The sequence below is a fragment of the Thunnus maccoyii genome, chromosome 23, assembly GCF_910596095.1.
Source record: "Thunnus maccoyii chromosome 23, fThuMac1.1, whole genome shotgun sequence".
Classification (NCBI taxonomy): domain Eukaryota; kingdom Metazoa; phylum Chordata; class Actinopteri; order Scombriformes; family Scombridae; genus Thunnus; species Thunnus maccoyii.
Genome location: NC_056555.1, coordinates 18,030,376 through 18,047,795, shown reverse-complemented (window position 1 = coordinate 18,047,795; position 17,420 = coordinate 18,030,376). Strand labels below are relative to the sequence as shown.

At 38.3% G+C, this 17,420-nt stretch overlaps 1 protein-coding gene across 1 annotated transcript in view; it reads right to left on the bottom strand.

Annotated features, from left to right (window-relative positions):
* Window positions 1-17,420, bottom strand: part of chrm2a (cholinergic receptor, muscarinic 2a) — a 71,304-nt gene that overhangs the window by 40,814 nt on the left and 13,070 nt on the right. The window lies entirely within an intron of this gene.

The following is a 17,420-nucleotide window of genomic DNA, read 5'->3' as shown; positions in this document are numbered from 1 at the left end:
CTTTAATATGTAGAGTGACCATGCTACTGAACATTCAACGGCAAAGTTTTAAAATCATTTCTACAGTATCTGCACATTGCAGCTGCTGTATGGTAAGAGGAATAGTTCAACATTTTGGAAAATACTTACTCACATTCTGCCAGCATCTTTAAAGCTCATTAACACATTATATCTCTAACGTTTATCTGTACAAAAAACAACACATTTTGGTTTCACAGGTGGTTTCCCCATCTTTAAGCTAAGCTAACAGTCCCCTGTCCCCCTATTCAACAAATGAAAATGGTATTGACCTCTAACTTTTGGCAAGAAAGTGAATAAACACATTTCCCAAACAATTCCTTTAAGGTTTGGGAATAATTGTGATTGTGGAAAAGAATCTATGGTTACAGTTAGGCAACTAAAACAATTACTTTGTTGGGAAAAATTGGTGTTTGTTTTAAAGAAAAGGAGAAAAAGGGCCAACATTTCTTGCAAGAATGTAACAGAGTATGAACTCTGCATTGAAAGTGGGATGCGCTCTCTAATGCGCGTCTAATCTACATCTTGTATTGCTGACATTTGACATAAATCGTGTGCAGTTGAATCATTGAATACGAATGTAATTCCTTGTGATACTGGGCTGGTTATCTATGGTCAGGAGTCAGTGACGCAGTTTCAGTGGTACAGCAGCAACATGGAGATTGCCTTTAAGTTTCAGTCTTCACTATATAAATTATACAGTCCTCAATCCCTATGGACCTGTAACACCCAATATGCATAATGTACACATCCCGCACGACAATCAAAGAAAATGATGGTGGCTCTGACCGCCTCCGATGTAAATTACTGTGGCCTAAGTTCACTATATGAGTGCACCCGGTATGGAAGCCACAAACCTCGGAGACCATTAACCCAGAGTGCTGCAGCACTCTCACTCATATTTCCAGATGAGCCACTAACAGGCACACCTCATGTTTAAATGCAAATTTCAGCAAGAAAACCTTGCAGGAACCAAAGCAGTTTAAAAATCTCTTTAACAAATCCATGCATTCTTATTATGCACAACTCTTAACAAGCCGCTGTTTATGTCTTTAGCATGTGAAGAGCAAGAGTAAAACAATGTCCCACCTGCTTTTGAACTGCAGGCAGAGAAATAACTTGAGCTGAGAAAGTTGAGGGAAAGACGGGAGAGGCTGATAAAAGGTATAAGCCCTGTGGCTACAGTGTTTAGTACACTAAGTCAGTCTGCGCCAGTGAAGAGATGTAGTGTCATGATAACAACTTGTGTTTATGGCATGTCACTGCACGGACACATTAACCATTACTGTCTGCAGCATGCCATCCACTGTTATGACTAATCACAGAGCCCGTGGATGCCAGAGAAATCATAGAGCCTCCACTTTTGAAACGAAACAGCTGCCTTGAAGAAATGAAGGTCGTTTCACCAGAATGCAAACAGCATCAGGGTTTTAGTGAATGAAGGATTTGGGAAAAGCTGGCAGTGAAACATGTCAAGGCTGTGTGACACATTGCTGTGTTGTCTCATGTTGTTAGACAATACATTGTCCAAATGATTTCCCCATGGTAAAAATCTGCCTAATGATCTTTGTTTCTGGTGCTCTAATTCATTTATTATGCTAATAGGAAAAGCTGTTAGTCTGATCAGACATTGCATAAACATAAGTGTACTTCAGTGTTCCCTAATCATGTAGGAAGAGGATTTGAAGGCTCCTAGCAATTCTGCTGCATTATAAGATGATGAAAATTATTCATAAAATTGTCAGATGATGATAAGGGTTTAAAATATCTAATAGGCAGCTTTGGACATGGATTGCAATCTTCTTTGCCGACAGGCAGTTAATTCCCCGTGAGGAAATCTGAAAAATCTGAATAAATGTGCTGTAAGGCTTAGCATATACAGATGAGATATACTGCACAGTGATTGGCTGTAGGGTTGCATGACCTAAGATAAGTTTCTCTGCTCCTCCAAGCAGTGGACCTACTGTGTGTGACAGTGAAAATGTCCATCAAGGTTATAAAGAACAGTGTATGTTCTCCCTGGGCGCAGCCTGACCCAGGCGGCTGTCTTTATCCACACTCTATCACCTTAATCTCCCTGGAATTACCTCAGCGTCTTGGGAGGGGGAACTTTTATTAAATAAAGTGACCGACCCATACAGCAGACTGTCATCACTGTGGAGCACTGAACGTTTGGTAGAGAACATGCTTGCTGAACTGCTTGGCCATGGCGTGGACCATATAATCCTAAAATGTGTCTAAGCCCTGTAAAGATAAAGATATGAGCTTTATCACTTGCTGGAGGATGATTGTCAGTTGGTTAGTTTGCCAGGTTTAGCTCAAGCAGCTTGGACTATAATTTCTGTGCAATTTTGGCTATTCAAAAACCTGCACAAATATCACAGATTTTACATCTTGTGCCTGGGTTAGCTGTATTCAGCTAATTTATCTCAATTATTGTGTGGACAATCTGATTTAGTTCTTTATTCTTCTGTTTTCACACCCACAATCCGGTACCTTGAAGATACATATTAAATTAGATGCCTTAGAGCTGGCTTGGCTGCCAACTAAATCACATTTACATCTGATTACACTACTAAAAACACATTTTGTAGATATGTGTTAGTACACACCAGAATGGCCTGCCTAATCTTGAAACCTATCTCCCAGATTTATGCACCATGGAGCTCAAATAGAAAACCTCTGTTGTTATTTTATGTCTCACTGACAATAATTCTCAAATATTTTTTTTTTCATAGCATATTTGTTGACTGCTGATGGTCAGTCTCACTTTACGTTCAGAAGACTGGCAACAGGTTGGAGATAAAAGGTGTAAGAGATCTCTAAAGTGATTGTTCATCAGCATAAGTAAGTAATATTTGATATCCAATGATGTCAGAAAAATATAAATAGACTTAGCATGTGTAAAAATCACCTATATACTATACTTCTAATGGGAAGTTTTAGAGAGACACCTGTCATTTAGGGCAAACACACTGCAAAACATGCTTCTATTTAAACCTTGATATCTTCCTAATGCAACAATTTTAAAAAAACACACCACCAATTGACACAAAACTTCCTGAGGAAAAAAAATGATTATTATTATTTTTATTACTTTGTATTTCTCAAGAGAATGTGGAGGTGTACAGAGCAATCTGAATGAGTCAACATTTAGATGTGGTTTCTGATTGAAGATATTACTTAGTCAGCTTGTTATTTGCCTTTGATTAATTCTCTCTTCTGTATTTTTATTTTGTCTGTGTGTATTAGTGAATTATTATAGAACTGTAACTGCACTTAATCATTTTTGTCACATTTTATTCTATGCCACTTTAAAATATTGGACTCTATTCATGTTTTAAATATTCTTATATATTTTCCTTTTGTTTTAAGATTAGTTGAGTAATTCATTTGACAGAAAATGAATCATCCACTAATGTGATAATCGATTAATTGTTTGTTTGTTTTTTAGCAAAAATGCAGAAAAGTCTGTAGTTCCAGCATCCCAGTTGTGAGAATTTGCTGCTTTTCTTTGTCTCATGTGATAGTAACTGAATATCTTTGGGTTTTGCACTGTCAGTCAGAAAACAACAAGACATTTTAAGACATCACCTTGGGCTTCAGGAATTTGTCAATATTCTGACATTTTACAGATCAAATGATCGGTTAATTATTCAAGAAAATAATTAGTGAGATGATAACGAGGGCGGCCCTAAAACAAATGAATATGTCACGTCATGTCACAGAGGATCATCAACAGTAATCCCATGTTGAACTTGACACTGAGACCAGACTCAGTGCCTAAAGCTTCCACCATTTTACGATTCCTCAGATGGCTTTTAATATGAATATGGTTCACGGTGGGCCACCTTCGCATAGCAGTATAGTAAAATTCCATTAAGTAGAGAACTGTACTCCGAAGAAAGATGTGGCATGCAGGTTATGGAAAATGAGAAAAGGTGCATGCCAAGCTAGATTTGATATCCATATAGATTAAACCATTCATATCACATTTTCAATTATCACAACTTCACCTCAGAATACCTCTCTGTGAAATTGCTGTTTTATGTTTGATGACTCCTGCATCTCCACCACATTCCCCTAGGAGTGCAGTTTTAACTGTCTTATAACAAAAACATGTTCACACTGCTATGAACTGTCGGAAGCGCTTTGAAAAGACCTCATCGAAAGCATAAGCAATAAAACAAGCCTTCCAGTGTTTCCATTTTTAAATACTCTGAAGGGAACGTCTGTAATGCAGTTTCCTCATACTTGGTGTCCCCTGACTGTAACTGCCAGGCCCTGCAAGTGTGGGCTTCTGCTTTATTGCAACATTAGCATTATGATGGGGAGGAGAGAGGGGTTGCTTTCCTCTAGTCTGAACCTGGTCATAGATCTCAGTGGACATCTACACTGACTCTTCATTGTCTGCTATTACCCAACATCCCAGCAGGGGTGCATGTGTCTGGATGAAAAAGGCTTGATTATGTAACTGTCTGAGAGGCTTGCTGTCAACCTATTTAAAAGGCCAGTGCATCAATCTTCCACTGACTCTGCATCTCTTTAGAATATCTGGGACTTATGCTTTCAATATACATGATGGATCTATATGCATGGTCTGCTGGTGAATGTTTTCCGCTAAACTGCCTGTTTTGATCGATCAAGAAATCCTAATTACAAGGCACTGAACATGCAAAGACAAGTGTCGCCATTTATTAAATCTGCATCTTGACTAACATGAACATTGCTCCTATTTTCAGTGGTTGGATGTTTCTGCACCCACATGTTTAGCCACATTTTCAGTTTGAGAGATACAGAAACAGCAGAGCGGCGAAGGCACAGACGTCCATCTCTCTCGGTGCCGCCTGGATGAATGCAAAACCGAAACCAAACAAAGAGAGTGATTAGTGGATCTGTTTAACCTCAGGGCAGAGGGATCCCGTTATTAGACCAGAGAGTTTACTTAGCTATCTGCTTTGCCGTCTGCCTTCCTCCCGTCCTCTCCCACTGCAGTACATCCCAACACAGCAGCACTCAGAGCTAACAGCGCTAATTAGGGAAACCGCCAAAGGATTTTTACAAGGTTATTTTGATAAAGTGCACAAGGGGTTTTGCAATCACAATGTCTGTCATTGCTCTCTTTTTTTTTTTCTCAAGCTGTGAAGGTTCATGTTGGTTCAAAGACAAGTCATCTGTGCCAATCACCGTTTCTTCATCTTAATCTCACATCTTAAGCATTGGTCCCAAAGTTCCATTCAAAATTACACATTATTCGAGCAGCTACTGTATCAGAAATACAACAGAAAATTTGATGTCCTCTTTATCATTTATTATTGCTGTAGCTATACTTATACCAGAAATACCTGTGTTGGCTGTTCTGCTCTTCCAAATTATGTCATTATGTGACATATGCGCATGTGCACAAATTAAGTGCCATGTGCACATGCACTGGCTATTTTGCTCCAAATTTTGATCCGTATATATGCATGCTTTGTTTCCTGTGAATCCCTTGGGCATCTGCATGCTATTTGAATTCAGTGCGAGAAAGGCAGACTCCGCCGCTGATAAAGCAAACTACAAAACAGAAAGCTAACTAATGAGTTTACATATCAGCCATAAACAGTATCAAAGATTGGGTCTGATATTCAAGAAAAGTGCAATTTTGATGTACTTGCACTTGAGTATTTCAATTAACTTTTCTACTCCACTACTGGCAAATTAAGATTGCATATTCAAAAGATAAGATCATCTTGTAAACTTCCCAATAGTATATAACCAACCAACTGCAACATTAAAATACTGTTAACGCTGATACTATTAATCAAACAATAATTTGGAATAATTTGTTGTCCAACATGTGGTTGGAGGTCCTTCAGATGTCATTCCCATGTGAATATGAATCAGCTGTTCTGTATGGCTTCACATTCAATATAGTACCTATGATTATCATATTTGGGCTATTTTCATTGTGTTAGCATCATCGCCACATCTTTGTTAAGCTCTCTAGATATTAATTGCCAGTGGACGGGGAGTCCAGCAGCAGTTCCGCTTCAAGTGCCATTTCAAAACCTTTTGTGTGGTTTGATTATTTCCACATCCAACTGCTGTTTATAGTGGTCAGTGGACAATCTCCTTCTTTACCTTTTTAGAGTACTTCCTTTGTACTTTCTTTTCTTTCCTGTTGTTCCAGCCCTTTTCTTCAATTCTTGGAATAGAGACATATCTTTTTACATACAATCTCTTTGACTATGTCTACATCTCACTGCTCAGAATTCAGATCTTCAATTTTTATGGCTATGACACGTCATCTCCATCGCCTAGTCTCTTATGTTACTCTTCGCCAGTGCTTAGTATGAACTGAGCTCTCTGTTGAAAGACTAAACCATTGGTACTGTCACATTCTGACACATTATAACACTGAGCGATATCATTGGACATAACATACTTGTCACTTAAGCTGATGTTAAGCTGTATGATGACTCCAAGGGGTCTTTGAGGGTGTTCCAGGGGGTCCCCAGCAAAAAGGGGAATAATTTATTTTCACTATAATTCCATCCATAAGTAACACAATGGCAGCATGCATGACTATTTTGATCATGGATTTCATACACTTTAACATCTAAAAGTAAAAGATGAGTGACCCTGGTGATAACAAATCTTATCAAATGGGAGTCTGTGGTCTAATTTATGTCAGTTTAGGGGTCTTTGATGTGAAAAAGTTTGAGAACCACTGAGACAAACCGTATTTGTACATTCACATATCAGAATTTTTACATTGTAGTAGTGTTACTTTAATTAACAAATGTATTCTTCCATCACTCGTAGTCATAATATTTCCTAATGCAGCATTTTTTCATGACTTATGCAATCGCACTGCTTGATACCATCACCATGTTTATTAATTTATTTGAATGGCACAGCGTGATCTCTGCACAGATATCATCATAATACAATGATGTTATGGTAATGAGATTGAAGCTTCACTGCACTTGAAGCTGTTGATGTTTTTTTACCAGGCTGTAACCAGACATTTCCTCTAACAGGAGAATCACTGAGAAGTCTCTTTGATGTTGCCGCCAAAAACATGAGAATAAGAGATTGGATTTTTTTTTTTTTTTTCAATCGTTGCACCTCCTTTTTTGAGTTGCACAAATGTTCATTGCGTTAGGCTGTTACTGAGGGAAAATCAACTTAAAATATATAGCAACTAACATAAGTAAGTGTTTGTTCAAGCTTTTGGGCTATGAGCATATTGCTGATATGAGATCAAAGTCTTTCAACCATCAGAACAGCAATGCAAAAATGTGATACATGACTCATTGTAGTGTTTGTGTTGACCTTTCCAGGGACTGCAGCTGGAAAGTCTTTGCTTGAGATTAATGTTTTGTGTACATGGTCTCTGACAAATAGGTTTAATATTAAAAAAAACATTAATGTACAGTGTCAGAGACTTGAAATGGACCAGAAAAACGTTTAAACTTCAGACCTCTATCTGTTCATTAAAATTTCACCAAGCATAAATGATAAGCAGTCCAATTTAGTCTTCGCCCCTTGACAAACCCCTCAACTGCATATTTATAGAAAGTCATTCTATCAGATTATCAAATCCATGCTATTGAAAATGTGCTTTTTACACTGTTCATCCTCTCTTCAGTGGAAATCATTTTCTTGCTCAAGCTCAGAATTTCACAAAAGGATGAAAAAGATTTGGGCTAAAAGTTCAGCACGAAAGCTTCAGAGAGAATGAAGCAAAGGTTATGCAGCAACAGAGAAGATAAGATTTGAATAAACACTTGGTGAAGATCATACAAAGGGTAGCTTTGCACATTACAGCCAATCAGAAGCTCCAAAGAATCCTCCACAAGGATATTAGATAAAATTCCACTGTGCTTTGATTTAACAATAATCTTGATAGCAACTAGCTGGACCTTTTCTTATAATGCCATTTGGGTTTTTAATCATACATGTCTGGGGCAGTATCTGAAAGCTCCAGTCAAGAGATGGAGTTCAAAACATCACATGGCAGCTTTGTTAGAGAGGTTCCTTTTCGCTGTACTATAAAAGATAGAAGTGAATGGGAATGATATTCTCTGTTAGTTCATAGTAGAAGATTTTTTGGGTGAACTTAAATTACTTTTACGAGAAGTCAAAGAGCAGGAGATATTTCTCAAAGAATATCACAAAAAAATACAGGTTAAGCAGACATTAGTGTTGGTTATTTGCTCTCTGTCTAAAAATTCTGTTAGTGGCTCATGGAGAAGCAGGGATTTAATACGTCATTTCTTTTGCAAATCTGACATCCCTCTTATACATTCTGGCATTAATTTGTGGGACATCCCATGGGTTTTACGACAGGTGAAAAGTACATTATTACTCTTGATCGTCATAATCCCATTGGAGGATTACAAGTAACATTTTAAAACAAGTTGTACGAATTGGGCTTTTCAAATCAAGCCAATAAATGTGTTAGGAGATGTCGTGTTTTTCTTGTCTTTTCAAAATTTGCATGTAATGATAACTTGTATAAAGTCTAACCATTTTTTTGAGGGAATTAGGACTCCACTGCATATGCAATGAGGCAAAGGGAGCCACCGCAGACCCCATGCCCTGTAGTTTACTCTCCACAATTTACTACATTCCCCCATGGGGTAAAACAAGTGTGTGGTGTGTACAGTATGCCAAATTTAGACTACATAACATCAGCCTGATAATGACCCGACCTGACAGAGCAGGGCGTCAGGATTGAAAATTTGGTGTGTCAAATCTGCACTAAAGATAGAGAGCAGTAATTACAGAAGCAGTTAAGTTGAGAAAATTAGGTAAAGTATTCAAGTATTTAAACCCAAAGAAATAATTGCCACAGAACCTATATAAAATGCAGATACTGCACTAATTTCGATAGTTGAAAGGGATTAATATCTCTGTTTTTCTAGGTTTCGTCTGCTTGTCTTCTATTAGTATTTACAATATTTAATGCGATATAATAAAATCATCTGCAATGTAATGTATTTGTGGATTAAAGGTATCTAAATCACACCAAACCACATAATTCCACAAGAGTCAAAAGCTGAAAAGCCAGTTACTGATATAAGCTAACGTTACTGTAGCTAAATGTAGCTCCATCATTTTCGGATTTAGCTATACTGCCTTATTTAGTTGTGTGCAGCAACAAATTAACTACCAAGATGTCATTTTGTCAAAATGTGTGTTTTTCAATTAACAAATATCTGGAGAAAAATCAAACAGCCTTGTAAAATTAGCTTTAACTAAGGTTAGCAGTGGCTCACAAGCTAGCTTTCACTTGATAGCTCTCTTGCTTTAGTTGTGTAGTTGTCTGTTTCTCTGTGACAGAAAGTGTTTGAAAGTGTTGACTATTTATATTTATTTATATATATATATATATATATATATATATATATATAGGTAAAACAGATGTCAAAAAGTCAGATTCAGTCTTCACTCAGTTTTTACCGAGTGTATATAGACTTTTGGCTTTGTAGAGCATATTGCTCACTTTATGCCGTGGTGTGTCATAGGACGCAGCATCTGGGACACTTCATGTCGTCCCAAGAAGACGATTATGTCAGAATTCTCTAACTGAGTTTGACAATTTCTGTGATGTGTTTGTTATGTTGACCCACATAGGAGCACAAAGCGCATAACTGTCATAGCAAACTGAAAGAGTAATTGTCTCATTTCATTTCAGTGAATCTGTAACCATGACTATCACCCCCTCGCGGCTCAGAAGCATTATACCGAATTAAACACGCCACACAGTGATCATCTCAAAAGACAAAAATATGGTGTTGTCTGACTTCAGGATTACAGTCTCTTTAAATTAGTCAAAATTTTCTAAATTGTCTGCCAAAACAAAATTGCATCCACAAATTGCAATAGCACAGTGATATTGACTGAGGTAGGGAGTAATTTCTCTCTATTTTACTTTATAATTATGAATGAAGCCTCAAGGTTGCACATATTCATTGTACAAATTTAACAAGGAATTAAAAACATGATAAAGTATTTGTATTTTAGAAAATATTGGTATATAACTTTTTCACAGGTTGCGAATCATCTCTTAAATCCCTTTGCAAATCATCTTGCAATCCTCTGGGAGGTACCATCCTTGCAGTCTGCTCTAGATTAATACTAAGGCATTTCTTTGGAATTGATTATTTAACTTTTTTTTAGTGTTATGTTTTATCTCAGCCCAGCAGAATGGCTCCTGCGCTGTCATAGAGGGCTTTGCCAGTGAATTGAAATCCTTCAGTGCAGGTGTGGAAAGCAGAGTGGTGAAGAGGCTCCGTCACTTCTGCACTCCACTGATAACTTTAACATTTGACCATGTATTGTGCTCAGGCTGCTGGTCTTATGAAAGCATGCGGCGATGCTTTCCTCCAAACAGATTCACATTCTTGTTCTCACATGACTTTGAGTTTTAAAAAGGAACGTAAACTCTTGAAAGGAAAATAGATGCCGTGCGGATTCAATTGCTGCACAGACTTGATTAATGAGCATTTCTTATCAGCAATCTGCTTATTTTGTAGCGAAGTTGGGGGAGCCTCAGAAAAAATGAACATCTCATGCTAAGTGGGTAGTGGGTTGAGTGAATTCCTAACAAAATGCATTTTGCATTTACCTCCACTGCGGTCAAGTTGGAAATTATCATTTCAAATATTCAGCAGTTTTTCTTTCTCATATTCCGGTTATAACAACAGAGAGTTCTGGCACTCAAATGGCTTTATAATGAATTAGTCAAGCTTGGAAATGAAAAACTTCTGCTGTCAGTTGGATGGCAGTCAGACCTGTTCTCACTGCTGCTACGAGAAGAAAAAGATGAAGTACTTGCATGCTGATTTTGTAACTAGGTTATTGGTCACTCTTTCTCCCCTTCTGGCTCTTATGCTTTCTATTTTCTCTCTTCTCTGCCATAAGTCTTTTAGTCTTTGCTGGATGTTTATGAAGTGCTTTTAAATTTAAAATAAAACAAAAAAAACTTGGATATGATAAGAATTTTCTTCATGGGAAAAATAAAGAAAAATGATATTTAAGTCTATCTCTAAGCTCTGACCCTGCTGTTGCTCTTAATGGTTACATACATAACCAATGGACCATTTCTATGCAACCAACTGTTCCCCCTCCACCCTCAAAACCCCCCATCACCAATTCCTGTCTTCACACTGCAGCCATTTTCCGGAGCGATTTCAGAGGATAATGGCACTCACAAATCATCTGCTGGGCAGTGGAGCCCATGAAATTGATGTGCCTTCATTTCAAAACAATAGAGGTACCTTATGAGAGGCCTCATGATGTCATAATTTTAGTAGCTGACAGGCCAGGCAGGTGTGTTTTGGCCCAAGAATGGGCACCGGGCCAATGAAAACCCAGTAGAGACAGCTTAATCAATCGGCGTATTGAGGGAGATGGCAAGACTATGGTGTAAGCAGCCATCAGACGTGCTCAATCACATTTTCTGTACTGAACAAAGTGACAACTTTTACTTGGAAAAGCAGGCCTCCTTATCTCCCTAGAGTTAAGTAATGCTTCACTGTCTATCTGAGGCTATCCCTCTTCCATTTCCAGTTCAACAAAACAGTCCAAACACATAAAAGGTAAACAACTCATAGACGATAAAAAGACAAAAAATGCCTGCAAAACCAGACACAAAAGTTAAATATACTAAGAAAGGTTTTTGGTTTTATGACTCTGACTCTCTACACAACAGAGGCTGATACTAGTAAGAGTTGCTTGGGTTTTGTTAAAGAGATTGAGTAATAAATTATTAATGTGGGCAAGTGAAAGGACGCTATAAATCTCTTGAGTTTTTGAACTATAAATGAGTGGTTTGGGTGTCAGTGGCACTGCCATCCTGATTTGAACGCACTGATTAAATTAAAATGAATTATCTATATTTTTTGCAGGGAAAATTTCAAATTATCCATCAGACACATTGCTTCTTTTAATTAATTCCTCCCGCACTCGTTGACATTTTTCATAGAGGGTGCATGGGTTAAGCACACCTCCTGTATGAAAAGATTAAAAAGCCACTTACATGCTAAAAAGAATTATGGATGACTGAGGAGCGTGGCTTAATTGGAAATTGATTGACTTGGCCGCGTTACACCTGGTCTCATAACATTTCACATCCCTCATGCATGAGGAGTTTGATGCATTTTTCAATAAGCAGCTCCACAGCAGCAACAGAACCTTTTCATACTGGTGTCTCTTGGTGGAGAAAATTGTGTGGATGAAGCCATGTTGCCTCACCAGATCCAAGCCATGACTTCAAAGAGGCAGGGTGGGGATGATCTTTGCATGACGGATGGAGCTTTCCTTGCTGTGAGTGCCGGGAAACGAGTCGCACCACATATCTGGGTGTCATGTGCCATTGCCCTGCAACTGCTACAAACAAAAACCACACTGATGTAAAAAAAAACAAAAGCAACAACGACAAAAAAAAAAACAGAGCAAAATCAGCTCCTCCTTTTCCAAGATGGATGCCTGGTGTCAATTTGTGGAGGCTTGTGTCTGCTGAACGCAGTACTGTGCAAGCTTGGTGATTTTCAAATTCTCACATTTCACATTTCATAGCACAAATGCACCAGCTTGGTCACCAGAATAAAACATTGGCATTGTACGTTTCTGCAAACCTACATACATTGAATATCTACTTTTCAATATGTGTAACACGTAGCATATTTCATTTCCAGAATACCTATCATATCAACATTTCTAAAGTCACATAATTCACATGACATCTATATGAGCTGACTTTTGTATTGGGAGGAGGAGGGGTCGGTGGATGGCTAGGAAGTTTGTTGACGGAAAGTTGGAAATCAGCAGAGAGTTTGGTTCAAGACCACCTCGAAACTAATGCCTGCTTCCCGTTTCAACTGACAAAACTGAGTGTTTTTTAGCGAGACCTTGGGACATTTGTAGCCATTTTTATTTTATTTTAGTTTTTTATTTTAATCCAAACCGTGATCTTTCCCTAACCCTTACCAAGTGGTTTTTGTTGTCACATCATAAAACGTCATTATTCAACTGATAATGGCCAAGATTGAAAGACATTCAACGTATCTGTGGTTTGCAGAAATGTACAATGCCAACGTTTTATTCTGGCGATTGGGTTGAATGCACTTATCTCCAAAACTTCAATGTCATGTTCTGAACCCATGCATTAAAGAGAAACTTCAGTATTTTTCAACCTGAACCCTATTTTCCCATCTTTTTTATCTAAGTTACTAATGGAGACAACAGTTTTTGAAATTGGTGCAGTATTGTTGCAAGACATGAAATGGGCTGAAATGTCATCCAACGGGGCAATAGCACCCCGTCAATGTACATTCACTAAAAGTGCTTCTTTTTCCACTGACAGGCTCAGATTGTTATTATAAGTGTCCATTATGGAAAGGACCATACAGAGAAATAAAACAGTTTTCTTTACCTTTCACTTGATTGGTTTGTTTGTTATTGTGTCTAACCAAGTCTTGCTCAAGGAGAAGTCTCATTCTGAAATCTAGCAAGAGTTGAGTGGTCATCAAAATCAGCTAAATATTCAGCCATGACTTTGAAAATGTACTGTACTCTAACACAACACACTCCTCCCTGCACTCCTCTCTCCAACTCTGTCATGGCCCTATACAACTCAAATTTATCAGCGAGCGACAATCATTTTGTGAAACATGACAGTGCCACCATTTGCTTGTTGAAAATCAGGTGATACAGGACGCATGAACCCAAACGACCTCTCTGGTTTTTTGCAGCCAATGAAAGGATCTAATTCTTGTGAAAACAGATTTGGAATTCAACTTTGGGTATAAACACTGTTTTGTCCGAAGTGGGAAAAGTATTTTGAATTACTAGTGGAAATGGGATGCTTGTGTCAGTACATTTAGGCAGACGAGTTTATTTTTACATAAACATCATGGTGTAGGGTTTGCCTCAGGAGAAACATTTCAAACAGACCTAATATAGTTCGCAGGTGCTTAAATGCACATCAAGCTACAGGAGCATGAGTGAGCATAGCAGACAAAGACCATCTCTGTGATGGAGGGAAGGCATGCATGGCTGCTCTACAGGCTCCAGACAGGCCGAGAATGACAGGGAAACGTGGCAACAGCAGAGAGAGGAAACTCCTCGCGCCTGCCTATGTACGTCAGTCAGGGTCACTGCCACAGCAGTCCTCAGATGTAAATGCAGCTAAGCACAATGGAAGACAGACAGATGCACACACCTCTCCATGAACAGAGCACATCTCTGGCTGTCAAACCAGGCCGAGGAGGTTAAGGGAGGTCAGGGTGCCTGAGCAGGAGCAGGCAGACAGCTCGTCAATGCTGCTGACAACCAGATGGATGATCCAATACTTCAGTAAGCAACAGTTCTACTTTCCTGTTTATTAACAGATAGTACTACTGCACTTGGACATCCCCCAGCAGGCTTACTGGTTAGTTCTTTAGCACTATGAGCACATGTTAACAACTGAACATTGCCTCGTGAGCAACTTTGAATTTCTGTTTTCTCATATCCATAATCTGTCTGCAAGGTATCTCAGCTTCCAGTTCTCAGTTAAAGCATGGAAAGGGTCTTAAATCATACCCTTACCCAAAGATGAAAAAGCAGGTTTTACTGGCTCCAACTGTGGACCTATTAGTATACTCCCTGTGCTGAGTAAGATACTTGAGAAGATTTAATCAACTGTTAAATTATTTTAGTAGAAATGGATTACTTACAAAAGCAGAGCATGCTTATAGACACGGGCACTTTACTCGTACTATATTAGTACATATGACTGATCAATGGTTAACATATATGGATGACAGGAAAATAGTGGAGGCTGTGCTCTTGAGTTTTATTGCAGCTTTTGATGTCATTGGCCACAGTATTCCTATTGCAAAGACCAAATGTAAGGGTTTTTCACCCTTAGCTTTTGCTTGAATGAGGAGTTACCTCTCGGGCAGAACACAGCAAGTATTTTTCAATGGCAGTTTTTTCTAACAGCGAAAAAATATCTTGCGGTGTTTAACAAGATAGCTGCTTGGGTCCACTTTTATTTTCAATTTTTTTAAATGATATGACATTTTCATAAATGACATGTTTCTAAAAATGCCAATGTAGTTATGTATGCTGATGACTCAACTTTGTTCTGCATGTCACCAACTTCAGTGGAGCTGAGAGAGAATCTATGTACATGATGAATTGCACAGCATTACCGAATGTGTGAGAATGAACAAATTAGTACTAAACATTAACAAAACTAAATGTATTGTATTTGGTAGTAGGTATGTTCTAGCCAACACCACTGCTCTTAATCTCTTTATAGATGGGATATCAGTTGAGCAGGTCACTAACACTGAATTACTGGGTGTCAAAGTAGATTATTTATCGTCTTGGTCTTATCAGATTGATCACGTTGTTTCCATGATGGGACAGGGCACTGCAATTCCAAGGAAATGTCCTGCATAAAGTATGTTCCATCTTCTGTTATGATTGATGTTGTTTAGTCACTTGTTCTGTCTCACCGGGAGTACTGCCCAGTTATTTGGTCAAGTGCTGCTATCAAACATCTAAAAAAAGCTTCAAATTACAGAGAACAGAGCAGCCAGATTAACTCTTCATTGCTCTTTCCATGGTAATGTGTGTGAGATGCATAAATGATTATTATGGCTGACTGTGGAGGCTAAATTAAAATCATGTCTCTGTTATCCATGCAAAATGTTATTTGGAATAATACACTGCAGTTCTTTTGTGAAAAACTAGTATATACTGGTTTTTGTCATGGGTATAATATACGTCGAGTGAGCACTGGTCATCTGGTGGTGCCAAGTCCACAATCAAATTGTATGATAAAAACTGTGCTTTATAGAGCTTCTTCTGCTTGGAATATGTTCCCCATCAACTTCAGACAGACCAAAAGTAGATTTTCTTTTAAAAAGTTACTAAAACAAAAATTGATGAATCTCATATAGATGTTGTTGTGGTTTTTGCTGTTTTGCAACCTTTGTTTGTTTCTATTTTCTTTTTGTTTTTGTGTATTTGTGACAATTTTGTTTTTGTTTTCATTGTGGGTTACTATTGTTTATTGTTTCATACGTAAAGTTATTTAACTTATTTGGCTTATTTTGCCTTTTTATTTTATTGATACAGTGTGATTTTAATTATTGTTTGCCTTTATTGTTGTTGTTTTTGTGTGGACCCCAAAAAGGCTAGCGACCACTTTGTGGAATCTAATGGTGATCCAAATAAAGAATAAAGCCATGGATCTATATGTGCTGTTTATTGGGCTCTGATGGCTCAAGCTGGCACATTCATTTGTCATTGCTGTGTGTCTTGGAGCAGAATCTGATCCCAGAGTCAACATTAACATGGCTTTTCTAGGGCAGCAGCTTCATTATTGAGCCCCGGCATGGTGAACCAGACCATTACTGCTCTGGAGAGAGACTGAAAACGGAGAGAGGGGGGGGAGATGGAAAGATGAGAGAAACGAGGATATAGGATAAGCAGAATGATGAAGTGGAGAGAGGGAATGAGGGAGTGTGAATGAAGGATGCTAGCACGAGGACAGAAGGAGAAAAGAAGTGACCAAATAAATCACCAGCCAACAGATAATTGGACGAGCTGTACTCAAGGGACTGTTGCAGCACCATGAAAAGTGACACCGTGATTTGCAATTAACTCCAAGAGGACAAATGGGGATTTAGTTCCCTTTGGATTAATTCTAGGAATGTGATACCTGACAAGATGGTTGCCATAATGAATCTACTGGGCTGCAGGAATCATTATTATCATTTAACTTGTATGATGGCATCTCTCTCCAGGGAACAAATGTCCCAATCTGAGAAGCAGAAAACATATCAAATTAGACCTGGAGGTAGACCTGGATACCTAATGTACCAAAGCAATTAACATGTACAGCCATGACAGGACTGTATTTCACAGCTTGAGTAATTTTTATGTTTGTCTGGTAAGCTGTTTTCATACTTTACAGAGCTTGAAGTGTGGTTTTATCTTTCATTTTTACGAGTTAAGCTGCATGCTCACAGGCCAAGAGTGGATCTTGTCCTGTAGTATTAGAGAAAGTGGAGTGACCTCAAGGACAAGACGATTCAGCCAGGCTTAGTTTCAACATTCACAATCAACATCCAGTCACTTCTGAACAGAGATCTTTTTGACGAGGCCATAATTAAACCAAACACACTTACTCGCTCACCCTTAAAGAAGTGTAATTTAAAGATAAGATCATGCTGATACAAGGTTTGTTTTAGTATATCTACAAAAAAAATAAATGTATTTCCTAATAAGGTTTGTCTGAAGGCGCAAAACTTTCTTGTTTCACTCAGTAGAGATACAAAGAAGAACTGATGAGAGGCTTTAAGTGCTTGAGTACTGCTCTGGAACAAAATGTCAAGGTCATATCACTT